The following is a 14,340-nucleotide window of genomic DNA, read 5'->3' on the forward strand; positions in this document are numbered from 1 at the left end:
AGATAGATAGATAAGCAAGCCTTCAATCCATTCAGGGTTGTAAAGATCTGAATCTGAAACCTACTCAGGGTCAGCAAAATATTTTAAATCTAGCCGACCCACACAGGGCATCTGTTTGCTCTTTGGGGCTGGCTGTTCTCCCCTTCCCTCCCCTTCCTGCCTGCCCCACTCTCCCTCCTCTTACTGCCCGCCTCACTCTCCCTCCCCTTCCCGCCCGCCCCACTCTCCCTCCCCTCCCCTTCCCACCCGCCCCACTCTCCCTCCCCTTCCCGCCTGCCCCACTCTCCCTCCCCTTCCTGCCCGCCCCACTCTCCCTCCCCTCCCGCCCGCCCGCCAAACTCTCCCTCCCCTCCCTCCCGCCCGCCCCACTCTCTCATGCCCTCTTTCCCCATCCCAGGCCACCCTCACCCACCCGCACTGAGTATTTTACCACACTGGGTGGCAGGCAGCCATTTTAGGACGGACCTCACTGCCGCCACAGGCCCTCCTTACCGGGCAGCCGAAAAGAGCACCGCCACCGCCGTTCCTCCTCCCGGGCAGCCAACAGAGAAGTCCCACCTCCCGTTTCCCTCCCGCCCCGGCCTCCAATGGGCACCTTGCCTCTGCAGCCGACACCTGCACGCAGCCGGGCCCCCCCGCCCCCGCCAACACCTGGCCTCCTGCGTGCGTCCGGGCCCCCCATTGCCGCTGCCTGGCCTCCTGCATGTGCCTCATCCAATCTAGCGGCTCCACTGCCCAGCCAATCAGCTGTGCACCGGGACACACTCTAAGGTGCACCCAGGAAAATTAAATATATAGATCCTATACCTGATAAGGTTTTATGGAGTACTCTCACAACTGGTTTAATCTTTTCGTGTATGTTTTGTTTTTAACTTGGTTCCCAACTGGAGAAGTAAGACAACATGAATAAAGTGCCTATATCATCTTGTTGTCTGTATGGTGAATATTAGTGATATGTGCCAACTCTCCCGGATTGCCTAGCTCAGGGTTTCTCAAGCTTGGGCCCCCAGATGTTGTTGGACTACAACTCCCAAAATCCCCAGCCACAAAGGCCATGTCTGGGGATTCTGGGAGTTGTAGTCCAACAACATCTGGGGGCCCAAGCTTGAGAAACCCTGGCCTAGCAGGTAGAATATCTTTACTAGATGCAAGAGAAAATATTGCCTCAGGCTTCCATTATGGCACATGAAACAGCAGGTTTCTTTTCAGCAATAAATGCCCTTGATACCCAGTGTGTATTTTTCTGTTTGAGGATACTTTGCTAATGACGCAGTGGGGAAATGACTTGATTAGCAAGCCAGAGGTTGCCGATTCGAATCCCCGCTGATATGTTTCCCAGACTATGGGAAACACCTATATTAGGCAGCAGCGATATAGGAAAGATGCTGAAATGCATCATCTCAATCTTTGCAGGAGATGGCAATGGTAAATCCCTCCTGTATTCTATCAAAGACAACCACAGGGCTCTGTGGTCACCAGGAGTCAACATCAACTCGACGGCACACTTTCCCTTTTGCTGATAAATCTCTCAGGTCCATACTCTGATTTAGAGCTGTGAAGAAATCTAATAAGATGCATGTTTGTAGTTTAGGCCAATTACTTGAACTGATCTAGAGCTCCTGAGCGCTTTGTTCCACAGTAAAAGCAGAGCCTTGTGGTACCTTTAAGACAAACGAACTTTGATGGACTACAGACTGATTCATCAAATTCATGTATTGTTGACCTGGCAGGTATGTTTATATATGGGTAAAGAGAGGGGGAAATTGGATTGTATCCAAAGAAAGTTAGTCATGACTAAGCACGGTCTAAATAAATGGGGCAATTTAGTTGTGGCTAACTTAAGTCTCATTAATTTCAATGGTACCTAGTCATTCTCTTGGATACACCTTACTGTAAATAGAGAAGTCAAATGGCCATGAAACGTAGAAGGTATTTTCTCTGACAACTATGTATAAAATGTAAATATATATAGGATACACACAGTGATAATTCACAACTGCAGTAATTATGATAACTTACCAAGGTTAGGAATATTTTGTTAACACATATAATATGATGGGAAACAGTTCTCTTAATGCAACCCTTAAGTTCCTCCTCCAGAAACTGTTCAACATTTTCCCCCAAGGATCTGTCTTTCCAGCTGGTGAAAGCCGAACTGCTTAAGGCTCTAGAGATTGGGAGCCAATGAAGATAGTATATCATCGGTGGTGTGTTTTTTGTTTGTTTGTTTTAAAGCTCCCATCAAAAGCTTGTGCCAGTTGTCAGTTTTTTACTCTAGCTTCATGTGTGCTTGCATGCACTGGTGGTCTCAGCTCATGTTTTTGTAGATGCTAGTGATGCTTCACACACATTTTCCATACATGGGTAGGAATGCTTCATTTGTGAAGTAACTGTCCCTTGCTCAGTGAGTGCTGTTGACTCCCTAGCTTTAATTCTAGTGTCTAAAGCAGGAACTCTCAACCACTGTTTTCTCTTTTTTTTTTCCACCTGTGTGTGGAATGAGTTTTGTTCTGGGCGGCATTATCAACACAGTGTGTGCACACTTGCATTCAGAGTGGGGCCTTCCTGATTCAACTTTAAAAAAAATTTTTTTTTATTTTATTTCATTTCATTTCATTTTATTTTAATCAAATTTGTACACTGCCCCAAACTTTCGTCTCTGGGCGGTTAACAATAACATAAAACCAGTTAAAAACATATACAAAAAACTTTAAAATAATTTAACAGTTTTTTAAAAAGAGAGATTAAAACCCAAATTTTTTTTAGGGAGCTGAGAAAGCTTGAGCAGGATCTAAAATTAACGGAGTGAACATCAAAAAATGTATGAGTGCGCACATGTGTGCACGCCTTGGAGGGAACACTGCTCTCAACTTGTGAAAGGCTACCCAAATGTGCTGTGTCATGCTGACCCTCTGCCATTCAGTTTAAAGGCCTGGGACCCTGGGAGCTGAACTCTCTTCTCAGCTATCCAACACATTATTATCCCTTTCGTTTTAGCTCCTGTGGAGCAAATACAATAAGCCTGTAAAACAAAACAGCAGACAAAGATGTTGTCTGAGTTGACTGAAGCATGGCTTGATCATGCAGTGTTAACTAGGGGAACAGAAATAATTATCATAAATAGAGAGTTATCTGAACTATATTAAAAACTTCCAGTGTTTGTCCTACTGGGCAGGGACATCCTGTTTACCATGCTCTCCAATTCACGGAGAGTATGGGAAGGGGCTGAGTTCCCCCTTTCTAATGTAACACAATTAATCTTTGTTGTGGTCCTCTGTGTATGTGTGAATGAACAAAGGACCACAACAAAGATTAATTATGTTACCTTAGAAAGGTGGAACCCGTTCACACAAATGGGGTTGCACCTGCACAGTTGACCCTTTTCAGAAGCTTCTATTACTTCTTGTGATGCTCTGTTATCACCCTCATGTAGCTAACAGGACCATGTTGGCTCCCCAGTTTCTTTCTGATCACTGTTCTAGCAGCACTTCGGGGAATTTTGCTCCTTTCTGAGAGGTGTGGAATTTCTTTTTTTGAGATTCTGTGAAGGAAAGTGAGAATTGATTATCATTTCTCTTTTTTGTGTTGCTCTGTTTCAGGTGTTTAATAAGCACAAAAAAGAGAGAAAAGCATAAGAGCTGTGGAGCCAAGCTTCTGTCCACTGATAGACATGAGCTCTGTCTCATTTGTCTACAAGAGGGCCACAAGGTCCATTTGTGCCTTGAGTTAAAATTCTGGATTGATCTGTTCTATGATCCATTTGTTTGTTTGTAGGGGCCTACCCCATCTCAGTTCATCAGTATTTAGTTGCTCTTGTAGTGCTTGAGGAAGATTTATGACTATTTGATCAAGGTCCTCCTTCCATTTCTCCAGGACATGTGTGCTTGCAGACAACAGATGAGGATCTTTGACATCAGTGTTTTTGATAGAGACAAGAAGTTAGACCTTTAGAGGCTTTGAGATCAAAGCATACTTCACAAGGTTTTCAAGCTTATGGTCCTTTCAGGTTTTTCTGTGGCAGCCCAGCCAACATTGGTACTGCTGAGTCTGTGGAATACTCCTTCTAGACTGGAATGTGGGTTCTCACACAGAATTTGTGACATACAGAATGCAGAACATTCTTCACCATATAATGAGAATTATTTGTGGTATTGGTCACATAATCAGCATGTAGTGTCTCGCCCTCACTGGATGGAGCAGTCTCAATATGGACATCCCTGATCACCAGTCTTGAGGCATGTAGTTGCCTCTTTTCCAAACTAAAAATGGTGTAGATGCTGTAGCCTTTCCTCATGAGGAAGGTGCTCCAGGCCCTGATCATCTTGGACTTTCTAGTCAGAATGAAGTTAAATGATCTGAGGTTGGAAAATATATTTGACATCTTGACTTCAATTCAAGACCACCATTTTCAGAGTGTTCTTCAGGACCACACATTGACTGTACAGGTGACACTTCCATTATCCCACTTTTTCAAAGACTGGCAGGAAATAACAAGTGACTCATGAGCTCTTTTGATTGTAAAGCTCAAGTATGCAGTCAAGTTTCACACACTTCCCAGGTTTGCAGGAATACAATACATGCACAGCACTTCTACTCCTACAGAGGAAGTCAAAACCATTTTAGAGAGAAACACAATAGATTATGTCTCACCTGCCATTCAGCATCAGGGATTTTATTTATTTATCATATTTCTATACAACCTGATATGTGCATCTCTAGGTGGTGTACAAGAAGTATTCAAGATACTTCCAAACCCCAAAGAGGGGTGGAAGTCTGAGACCAATTCTAGATTACTGAACAACAACATTCTGACTAGAAAGCTCAGGATTTCCATGCAAGTGATCTATCCTTTACATATAAGAGTGGTTTTTAGTCATCAGCTTGAAGGATATGTATTTTCATGTACTCATCAGACCTCAACACAGTTATTACATTTGTCTCACATTAGGAATAGAGTATTTTTAAATCAGTTAAAAGGTCTTCCTTTTGGCCCCCAGGATCTTCACAAAATGCATGAATACAGTAATTGCATTTTTGAGATACAAAAATATCAAGATCTATTCTTACCTACAGGACTGGTTTATTGCATCTTCCAATACTAATCAGTTGATAACTCAACTTAACTGTCCTAGATCTACTTCAGGGTCTTGGAATATGTCTCAGTTGTGGAAAAGTCTCAGTTGGCTCCATCTTGCGCTATTCTGTTTGTAGGTGTGGTTTTGGACTCTCATGAAAAAAGATGCGCATCCAGGGATGTGCATATTCAGAAGATAATCTGGGACTGTTTCTCTCATCCAACTTGGTGGATGAAAATAACTGTTTACTGGGCCTTCTGGTTTTATGCACAGCTGTGATTCCACTAGCCCATTCCACTAGAATGAGACCATGTCAACTTTGGTTTATGTTGGTATTCTACCATCAAAAGGATTGTCAATCCAAAAGCTTAATTATTCCAAAAAAAGATTAAACCATCCTTACAATTGTGACTACAAGGAGAACATCTCTTTTCAGGGATTCCTTTCCAATTGCCCCAACCAACTATTTTAATCACTTCAGATGCATCACTGATGGGATGGAGTGTTCATTATCAAGAACACAAAATCAGTGACTTGTGGTTGACAGACCATCAGGAACTCCATGTAAACTGTTTGGACCCCTGGCACTATTCATGGCACTAAGATAGTTTCTCTCTATGATAATGAGTAGAAAGTACAAGTGACAAGTGACCACATGACAACTGTAGCTTACTTATAAAAGTTATTCTAGTAAGAACTAATCAACCTACTTTCCTTTCACTGTCTCTACAACTGGACTAAATTTGGTTCAAATCAAGGTCCACAAGTTAGATCTCTTGCACCTCAAATGTTCATGCATCCTCCATCTTGGATTGGGGTGGATTGCGTCATCAAAAACTACAGCATTGGGGCCTCCCTGTGTGTCCATACAGCTGTAGCAAATTTGGTTCAAATCAGTTAAGTGGTCCACAAAGCCCACTTGTGCCTCAAAAGTTTACACGTCTGCTGTCTTGGATTGGGGTTGATGACATTACAAACTATGCTGCTGAGGTGTCCCTGTGCAACTGCAACTATACCCAATTTGGTTCAAATGGGTTAGGCAGTCACCATTTTGAATTGAAGTGGATGACATCATCACTGACCCAGTGATTATTAGGGCATCCCTATGTGTCCCTACAGCTGTAGCAAATTTGGTTCAAATCGGTTAAGCTGGACAGAGTGGATGACATCATCACACACCACGCCATTTGGGCATCCCTATGTGTCCCTACAGCTGTAGCAAATTTGGTTCAAATCGGTTAGATGGTTCACAAGTTAGCCCACTTGCGCCTCAAAAGTTTACGCATCCGCTATCTTGAATTTGGGTGGATGACATCATCACAAACTATGCTGTTGAGGTGTCCCTACAACTGCACCCAATTTGGTTCATATTGATCCAGGCGTTGTGAAGTTGATAGTGACGGACTCTCTCTCTCTCTCTCTGCCGGGCGATCTCATAAGCCTATTGGAAAGTAGGCTAACAAGAAGAGAGAAATGTTTGAAGATCCCTGTGTGGTCTGCCAATGGCCATTTGGGGATGATCTGTCCAACACAAAGTTACTTCAATTGTCATACATGCCCAAGAGATAGAGAATGTGGCAGACTCTCTCAGCAGGGACTCATGCTCTCCTCAGATTCACAAATGTAGCATGTCATGGCATCTTAAACCAATCTTCCAACAGTGGGGTACAAAAGTTAGACCTCTTTGTGATTCAAGTCAACAAAATAAAAAGAATTTGTGTTCCAGAGCAGGATGGGATGGGAGAACACATTGTCTAGGAGATTTCATCATGAGCTGAATGGAAATGCTATTTTATCAGTTTCTGTTTTCTTTTTTAAAATAATCCCAAGAGTTTTCAACATCATCTTAACACAAGGAACAGACTGCATTCTGATAACCCCATGGTAGCCAAGATCATTTACTTCCTACTTCTGCAAAGGTTGCAGGAATCTTACTGCAGACTTCTACCAGCTCCAGATCTTTTGTCACAAGAAAACAGCAAGGTTCTTCACTACGATTTGGTGGTTGCATGGAGAAATGACAATTGGATCAAGTTATGGATTTACTAGACAATATTCTCTTGAATGGGGTGGGGGGGAATAGTCCACCAGAAAATCCTGCTTCTAAGTGGAAAATATTTTCTTTTCATGCTAGAGAGCATGACTTTAATCCTGAAAAGGCTTCTGTTACATTTTATCTTTAAAATCTATAGTCTTTCTAACATCTTTCTAAAGGTTCTTGCAGCCATATCAGCATTTCATCCAGGAGTAGACTCCTCTATGGAGTTCTTTTCCTCATCCCATGACCAAGAGTTTACCAAGAGGGTTAAACCTATTTCCAACCATAAAATAACATACTCAACAGTGGAATCTCTCTTTAAGTCCTGTCAGCTTTGATTTCCAAACCCTTTGAACCTATGGGTACGGTTTCACTTAAATATCTTTCATTAAAGATATCACTTATAACAGTACTTATGTCATTATGAAGTAACAGCTCTTATGTTAGCTAGAAGAGTTTGTGAGCTGTCTGTATTAAGAACTCTTTCCCCATATTTTAGATTCCATGAAGACAAAGTTGTTCTGAGACCAGCTATTTCTTTCCAACCAAAGATATCTACTTCGTTCCATATCAGCTGAGATATTATACTGCTACCTTTCCCCTCCAGTCTAGAGGAGAAAAGTCTTCACATGCTGGATGGTCAAAGAGCTTTAGAACAATTCAGGGATGATGCAACCTTATTTAGGGAAGAATAAGGGCTAGGGGATTTCCAAAGAGAGACACTCATTGGGTCTTGCTTATAAATCTCTAAATCTGTTGCTTCCTATTAAAGCTCATTCCACCAGAACAGTGGGATCTCCAGCGACTAACTTACCCAGTGTTTGAATTCCAGACATTTGTAAAGTTACCACATAGTCTTCAGTGTCACTCTTTATCCAGCACTATGCACTAGAATCAGATCTGCTGCAGCTTCTTCATTTGGAAGAAGGGTTCTTAAGCAAGTATTGGTCTTACTTACCTTCCTCCATATAGGTCAGCTAACTAATTTCTCATATGTGTGCATACGCAGAGAACCATGGCAAAGATAAACAGGTTGCTTACCTGTACTCAGTTATTTTTGAGGGAACCTCATGTATTCACATGATCCACCTGTTGGTTGGTATCACCTTTCTTGTTCACTTACTTTTAGAACTTACTTGTTACTTTCAGAATCCTTGGTTTGTGGGTGATCTGCTCTCAACAGTTGTCCAGGAGCTTCTGTACTGACAGTCATAACCTCCCTTCCCTAATGGTCATGTTGGCCACTTGAGGGAGATGTCAGTGTTGTGAGTAGTTTTGGAAACTTCCCTAAGGGTCAACTGCTCAGATGCAATTCCATGTGTTTGAATGCAGGAGGACCACTCAGGATAATTGGTTACTGGTAAACAACCTGTTGATTCACTTAATAGTGTTTCTTGTTTGAGGATGATCATACATCAGAAAGGCTGTTTCTTATTATTGAACCTTTCTCCATGTGATGTGCTGGTCAGTCTTGGCACCAGGTGTAATGTAGCAAGGCAGTGTTTCAGCTCCTCCTCTTTGTCAGTTCATGACCATGTTCTCTTGATGCATGATTACAAAATAGTTTGCATTATATTCCCACTCATACTGACTTGCACACAAACTAGAAGATGACCTAAGGCTGTGATTGTGAGCATATTTAGTATGGTAGGGATTTAAATTCAATAGAGGTTAAGGGTGTGTGTGGAACCAGTTTCCTTGGTTCAGTTTGAATTCAAACGGAATTCAAACTGGATTGCCAGTTCGCAAACCAGTTCGAATGGTTCACCCATAGGGAATAATGGGAACCCAACACAGAACATGGCTCAAAACACAATCCAAAAAAGAATCATTGACTCAGAAGCTGCGAGCCACAGTGCCAGGTGCCCATGCTGCATCATTGGTACAAGTTGCTCCCCCACACACTAGCACATAATTATGACTCAATTGCTACAGCAGCCGCAGCAGCACCCTTTGCAAGCATAGCCCTAATCTGAGCTCAACAACCTCTTCAGCCCCATTTTGACTAAGTATACCTTGCAATACAGATTGCAGACAGAGCAGACCACCAGAGCCTTGAGTGAAGCCTCAAGGACAGTCACATGGAGCTAATCTCACAGCAAATAATCACCAAGAAAATACTGCACAAACTAGAGAGGGTTGAGCTCCACTGTCCATTTCTCACCACAACACAATCTCACAGACCAAACCTCAAGGAAGGCAAACAACCAAATTCTGCCTTCGTCCACCTGAGATCCAGCAAAACCAGATAGCCTGTCATAAATCATACAGCAGCAATAGCATAGCAAGCATATTAAACAGTGCTGAGAAAAAGAAAACCACATAGTTACTTGATAAGAAGTCATCTTTCTTCTCTTTGTGTCTGGAATAAGTTGGCCTCAGATTAGCTGAGCCCTGGCTGTGCCGACAGCCTGCCTGGTTGACACATGTCAGGGCACCAGTCCACACTCATCATGGGTCATGGTTGGGTGTGTGTGTGGTCTGTGCTTCTTTGGGGGGGGGGCGGGGAAGGTTAACAATAATGCACAAGTAAAACAAAAAAATCAAACCTTCTGCCTGCTCCACCACAGCCTCCGATTGGTACTAGGCCTCAGGGTACCAGTCCATCATCATCTTCAGCTTGGCAGTGGGCATGCCTGTGTCCATGTCTGTGTGTTTCAGCAACACTAACAGCAGACTGTGACACATCTGGTTTGGGGATTGGCCAGGGTGGGGTGAGCTGACAGTGGTGTTGCAGTGGGTGGGAGTGACCACAAGTCAGTCATCCTCCACATCCATCCTGGGTTAGCCCAACAGTGGGAGGTGGCCTTCAGGAAGACCAGCTGCTCCACCAAGCCAGCAGCCAAGTGTGAGCGATGGGTTGTCGCCCTGGCCATGGAGAACACCATCTTGCTCTGGAAGCTGGTTGGCGGGCAGAAGAAGAACCATCTGGCAACCACTGCTAAGTCCAGCCAGACTTGATGACACTTTGCCCCAAACTGGACTGGTTCCATCTCCAGGTCTGCCAGCACCTGCAGGTACTGCAGAACAGACTGCTCCACACTGCTGCAGGGCTTGGTTGGCTCCTCCCATACCCCTGGCAAGGCACCAAGGCACCCCATGTCAGGCACTGGGTGGAACTGCCTTCTGTGTGCTTCCAGGGACACCATGTTGCTGGCCTGGGAAGTGGTGGTGATGCTGGTGGTGGTGGGTGGTGTGCAAAAGTAGGCACCCCAGCACCCTCCTTCTGGTTCTGACCAGCCTCAAGCTGCCTAACCTCTTGAACGAGGAGGTCCCTCCATGTGGACAGCTTATTGGTGTGACAGCATTGCCCTTCATCCTTTGGCCACATAGGCCGGACAAAACATGCTCTGCTGATTGACCCAAGGTGTTGCTGAGCCGCTCCACCACTCTAATCCTCAGCCAACCTGCCAGGGCATATGCTTCCCCATTGGTCAGTGAGGTCTGGAGCTCGCCCATCATCTTCTCTAGGAGAAGAGTGACGGGCAAAGCCTGGCTCAGTATTGCTGTCTTAGCACACAAGCTGGTTGTGGCAACAGGGAACATCTCAAGAGTCAAGGCAACCTCGGAAATGAGCTCTCAGTCTGTGTTGGTCAGGTCACAAACTCTCAAGCCACACTTCCTTGCCATGGCATGGATGGCCACCTCTTGTTCCTGCAGGTGCTGGAGCAAGAGAAAGGCAGAGTTACACCGGGTCTGAACATCCTGGGGGATCAGGTGTTCAGGTAGGCAGGGCTCATGCTGCCTCTCCCCAAGCAGCTACCTAGCCTTTTTGCTCCAGTGGAAGTGGCCTGCTATCTTGTGGCACTTCTCCACAAAAGCAGCCATGGCAGAAGCAGGGCCTTCATGGGGGGAGGCCTTGATGTTGCCTGTTCTTAGACTCCTTAAGGCCAATTGCATTTGTCATGGCCAGGTGCAGAGTGTGTGCCATACAATGGATGGACACAAACTGCAGCTGATAGGCTGCCTACAACATGTTGGCATCATTGTCGGTGACCAGGAACCCCCAGCAAAGGTTTGGCTACCCAGACAGCCATCCCTCCACCTGGTGTCCAAAGGATGTCAACAGCTCATCTGCCGTTTGGTCAGTGTCCAGTGGCTCCACCTGCAGCACAGCCCACCTGTGCTTTGCTGAATGGGAGGGGCTGGCCATGCCTCCAGTAGCAGATGCCCCCTCACTCTCCTGCCGCTACTACCACCACCAGTGCACCGTGAGAGACACGTAGGCAGCATGCATCCCACTACAGCTGATCCATAGTGAAATGCACGCTGGTGTCAGGGCTGCTACATGACCTCCCTCCATGTCCATTACAGGGAGGGCACCACCCGCCTGCTGAAGGTGGTGTGTGAGGGGATAGTCCAGGGCAAACAGTCAAAATGTCTGGCAGAAGCTGGTGTCCACCACCACGCGAAATGGCTGCTCGTCCAGAGCCATCATCAGCTCAGTGGTCCGGGTGATGAGATGAGCCTCTGACCAACCAGACCTCTTGCCCATGACTGCACCCACTGTGCAATTGGCAGTGTCCCCTGCTTGAGAGTAGGAGCATGTGCCTTGCTGCTGCTAGACGAGGGCACGTCAGGCAGCCCTGCATTACCAGCAGGAGCAAGGATCCCTGGGATCCCTGATGATGTTGCCGGTGCCTCATCATCACCAACATCCCAAGATTCTTAGTGTCCTTACCCCTGCTGGCCTGTTCCTTGCAGTGGGTGCAGACAACATGTGTAGAGTCACCATCACGGTGCTGAAAGTGCTGCCACACTCTGCTGCTGTCAGTCCTGATGGTGGTACTACTGGGGCTGCTGCTTCCTGCTGGGAGCCGCCGCCACCCGGCACTGAGAAGGTCCAGGAAGTGGAAGCACTTCCTGTTCCTCCTCAGTCTTGGATGGGGTTGGGGAGGATGGAGAGAGCAATCTGGTTGGGCTTGCAGCTGTCAACACCACTTCCTCCACTCCCACCAAGGGAAGAGCTTCTTCCCTGATAGGAGAAGCCCCCTCTACTTCTACCTCAGCCGCCACAGGCAGCTGCGCTGCGGGAGCAGGCGGCACCAGATAGGTAAGCCTGCATGCAGTGACCTCTCGGGAGACAGAGGCTACTTGGGTAGTAGGCCTTTCTCGCCTCTCTTGTTGCCAACCAGCATCACCCCTCCCTCTGCCCACAAACTTGCTTCTAGCTCTGCCCTTCACCCTCTTGGAGGACATCCCTTTCCTCAAACTAGGCCCTTTTAAAAGAAAGAACTCTAACCTAAAACCAAGGGGATCTGTGGTGGTAGGGGCCTTATCAATCTGACATGGTCATCTTTCGGCATATTCAGCTGGAGTCTGAGCAGGAGGGAGCTCAGGCAATCAGGCTGAGCAGCACATACTGGCATTTGACAGCTGGCGGGAGGGCAGATCTGGACCAGCAGGTAGTCCACTCCCCCCCCCCCCAAGAACAGAAAGAAAAACCACAACAATCAGTTAAGTCACTGGAGTGCTATAACTTAGGAAAACAAAAAGCATTTGGCACTGCAAAGGGGTGGGTGGGTTAAGAGATAAGCCTCTGACTAAGGTCCAGCAAAGCAGACTATAGGTACAGCAAGGCAGCACAGGTACAGCAAGGCCCAGCAGAGCAACACACAGCAGGGTCCAGTAGCAAGGCACAGGGAACACAGCAAGGCCAGCTCTCTTCCTCCAGAACCCAGAGGCAGAGTGAATACACTTGGAAAATACATTTTTAAATTCCCTCATTTTTGCTCCCCCTGCCCTTGTCTCCTCCTCCCCACCAATAACGGCAGAGTTGCCCTGACAACATTTGATTTTGAATGACAGTATGCCAACCAGAGCAAAGGAGATCACAAATCAATTGGAAGGCAGTGGAAGAAGCCAATCCGCAAGCAAGAAAACGAGTAAACATAGCAGACACAATGGCAGCCACCATAACCATTCAAACCTTAAAACTGGTTGAAATCGAACTGGGTCTGATTTGGTTGGATCATGGACTAGCCACCTTTTTTGAGGCCAGTCCAAACTGGGTTGGTTTGACCGCGAACCAAAGTGAACCGGTTCAGCACCTAGTAGGGGTTAGCTCCTGAAGAAATATACTTATGATCGGGATATGGATTTTCTAGCTGACTGGACAAGGAGCAGCATGATCACCTGGTGTTCCACTGGATTGCAGAACAGTGCACCCCAATGTCTAGCCAAGCTGAGCCATGGAATGGAGTCACTTGGTCCTCTTTTTAGCCTAATTCTATTCATGTTGTTTGGTCATGTGAATGCTGAAATCATAGTTATTGCTGTTGATAAAGCAAAAGTAAAAAACTGTGATTAGATAAGACAGTAAGTGCACTGATGTTCTGCCATGGTTAAGTCTTGGTTTTACAGACATCTTCACTTATCCCAGCACAGAGGTGTGGGGAACTAGATCCCTGATTCCGCAGATCTTACTAGTACCATAGTCAATGTGGATATGTGTGTATAGTAGATAGGACTGGACTGCACCAACTGAAACTGTTTGCTATTTGCTATTGTTACTGTTTGTTAATTGTTATGGGTGGACCTGGAAAAATGAGCAGTGCCTTGTTGCTTGGATAACTAAAAATTTGATACTCAGACCTAAGAATTTCAAACATTTATTCTGCACTCTGTTGGGCTGATGCCTAAATGCTACTGGCTCCTTAAAAAAAAAAAAAAAATCTAGTGCCCTTTGCTGCTGGTATACAGTTGGTCTACAATAACATTGATAAGATGGTTTATGCAACCTCCAATATCTCAAATACACCAATGTCCAGTAGAAAAGCAACTTGCCTGGATAAGCAGAGAATTCTCCTGGTTGTATGGTCTGATGGGTTGGGTTTTTGCTTCCATTAAGTTCTGTCTTGGAACAATCCTACCTCCTTCCCTTGGATCTGAAGATATTTCAACACTCTGAATAATAACAATGATGATGTAAACAAAGGTGCCAGAGTCCCATTTGAAAACAGCTATTATTTAGGGTAGATTTGTTCAGGAAGCTGCCTTTAGGGAACAATTAGAGCTGAATTTGAAGTGTGTCCTTCCCATTTGAACTTATTAGTAACCTCAGGTTTCAATATTTCTTAGGTGTTACTAAGATCTTAAATAATCAAATCTGTTGGGAATTCTCTCTGGTAAGAGATACCCTTCTATTACAGTAGAGTGCACTGAGGCACAACACAGCGGAGTCTGCTGAGGCATGCGTGTCTGCTGAGTGTAAAAGAAACTTGGAGC

The 14,340-nt window shown here is 45.4% G+C and overlaps 1 protein-coding gene across 6 annotated transcripts in view; it reads left to right on the forward strand.

The window, feature by feature from the left end:
* Positions 1–14,340, forward strand: part of LOC128345133 (cyclic AMP-dependent transcription factor ATF-7) — a 170,841-nt gene that overhangs the window by 6,449 nt on the left and 150,052 nt on the right. Inside the window, exon 1 of one of the 6 annotated variants that reach the window (XM_053296594.1) lies at positions 12,451–12,518. The exons of the other annotated variants lie outside the window; for them this stretch is intronic. The gene's annotated coding sequence lies outside the window, so the exon portion shown is untranslated. Of the gene's footprint in view, positions 1–12,450; positions 12,519–14,340 lie in introns of those variants that run through there. 6 annotated transcript variants of the gene reach the window in all.

Source organism: Hemicordylus capensis, chromosome 2 (genome assembly GCF_027244095.1).
Source record: "Hemicordylus capensis ecotype Gifberg chromosome 2, rHemCap1.1.pri, whole genome shotgun sequence".
Classification (NCBI taxonomy): domain Eukaryota; kingdom Metazoa; phylum Chordata; class Lepidosauria; order Squamata; family Cordylidae; genus Hemicordylus; species Hemicordylus capensis.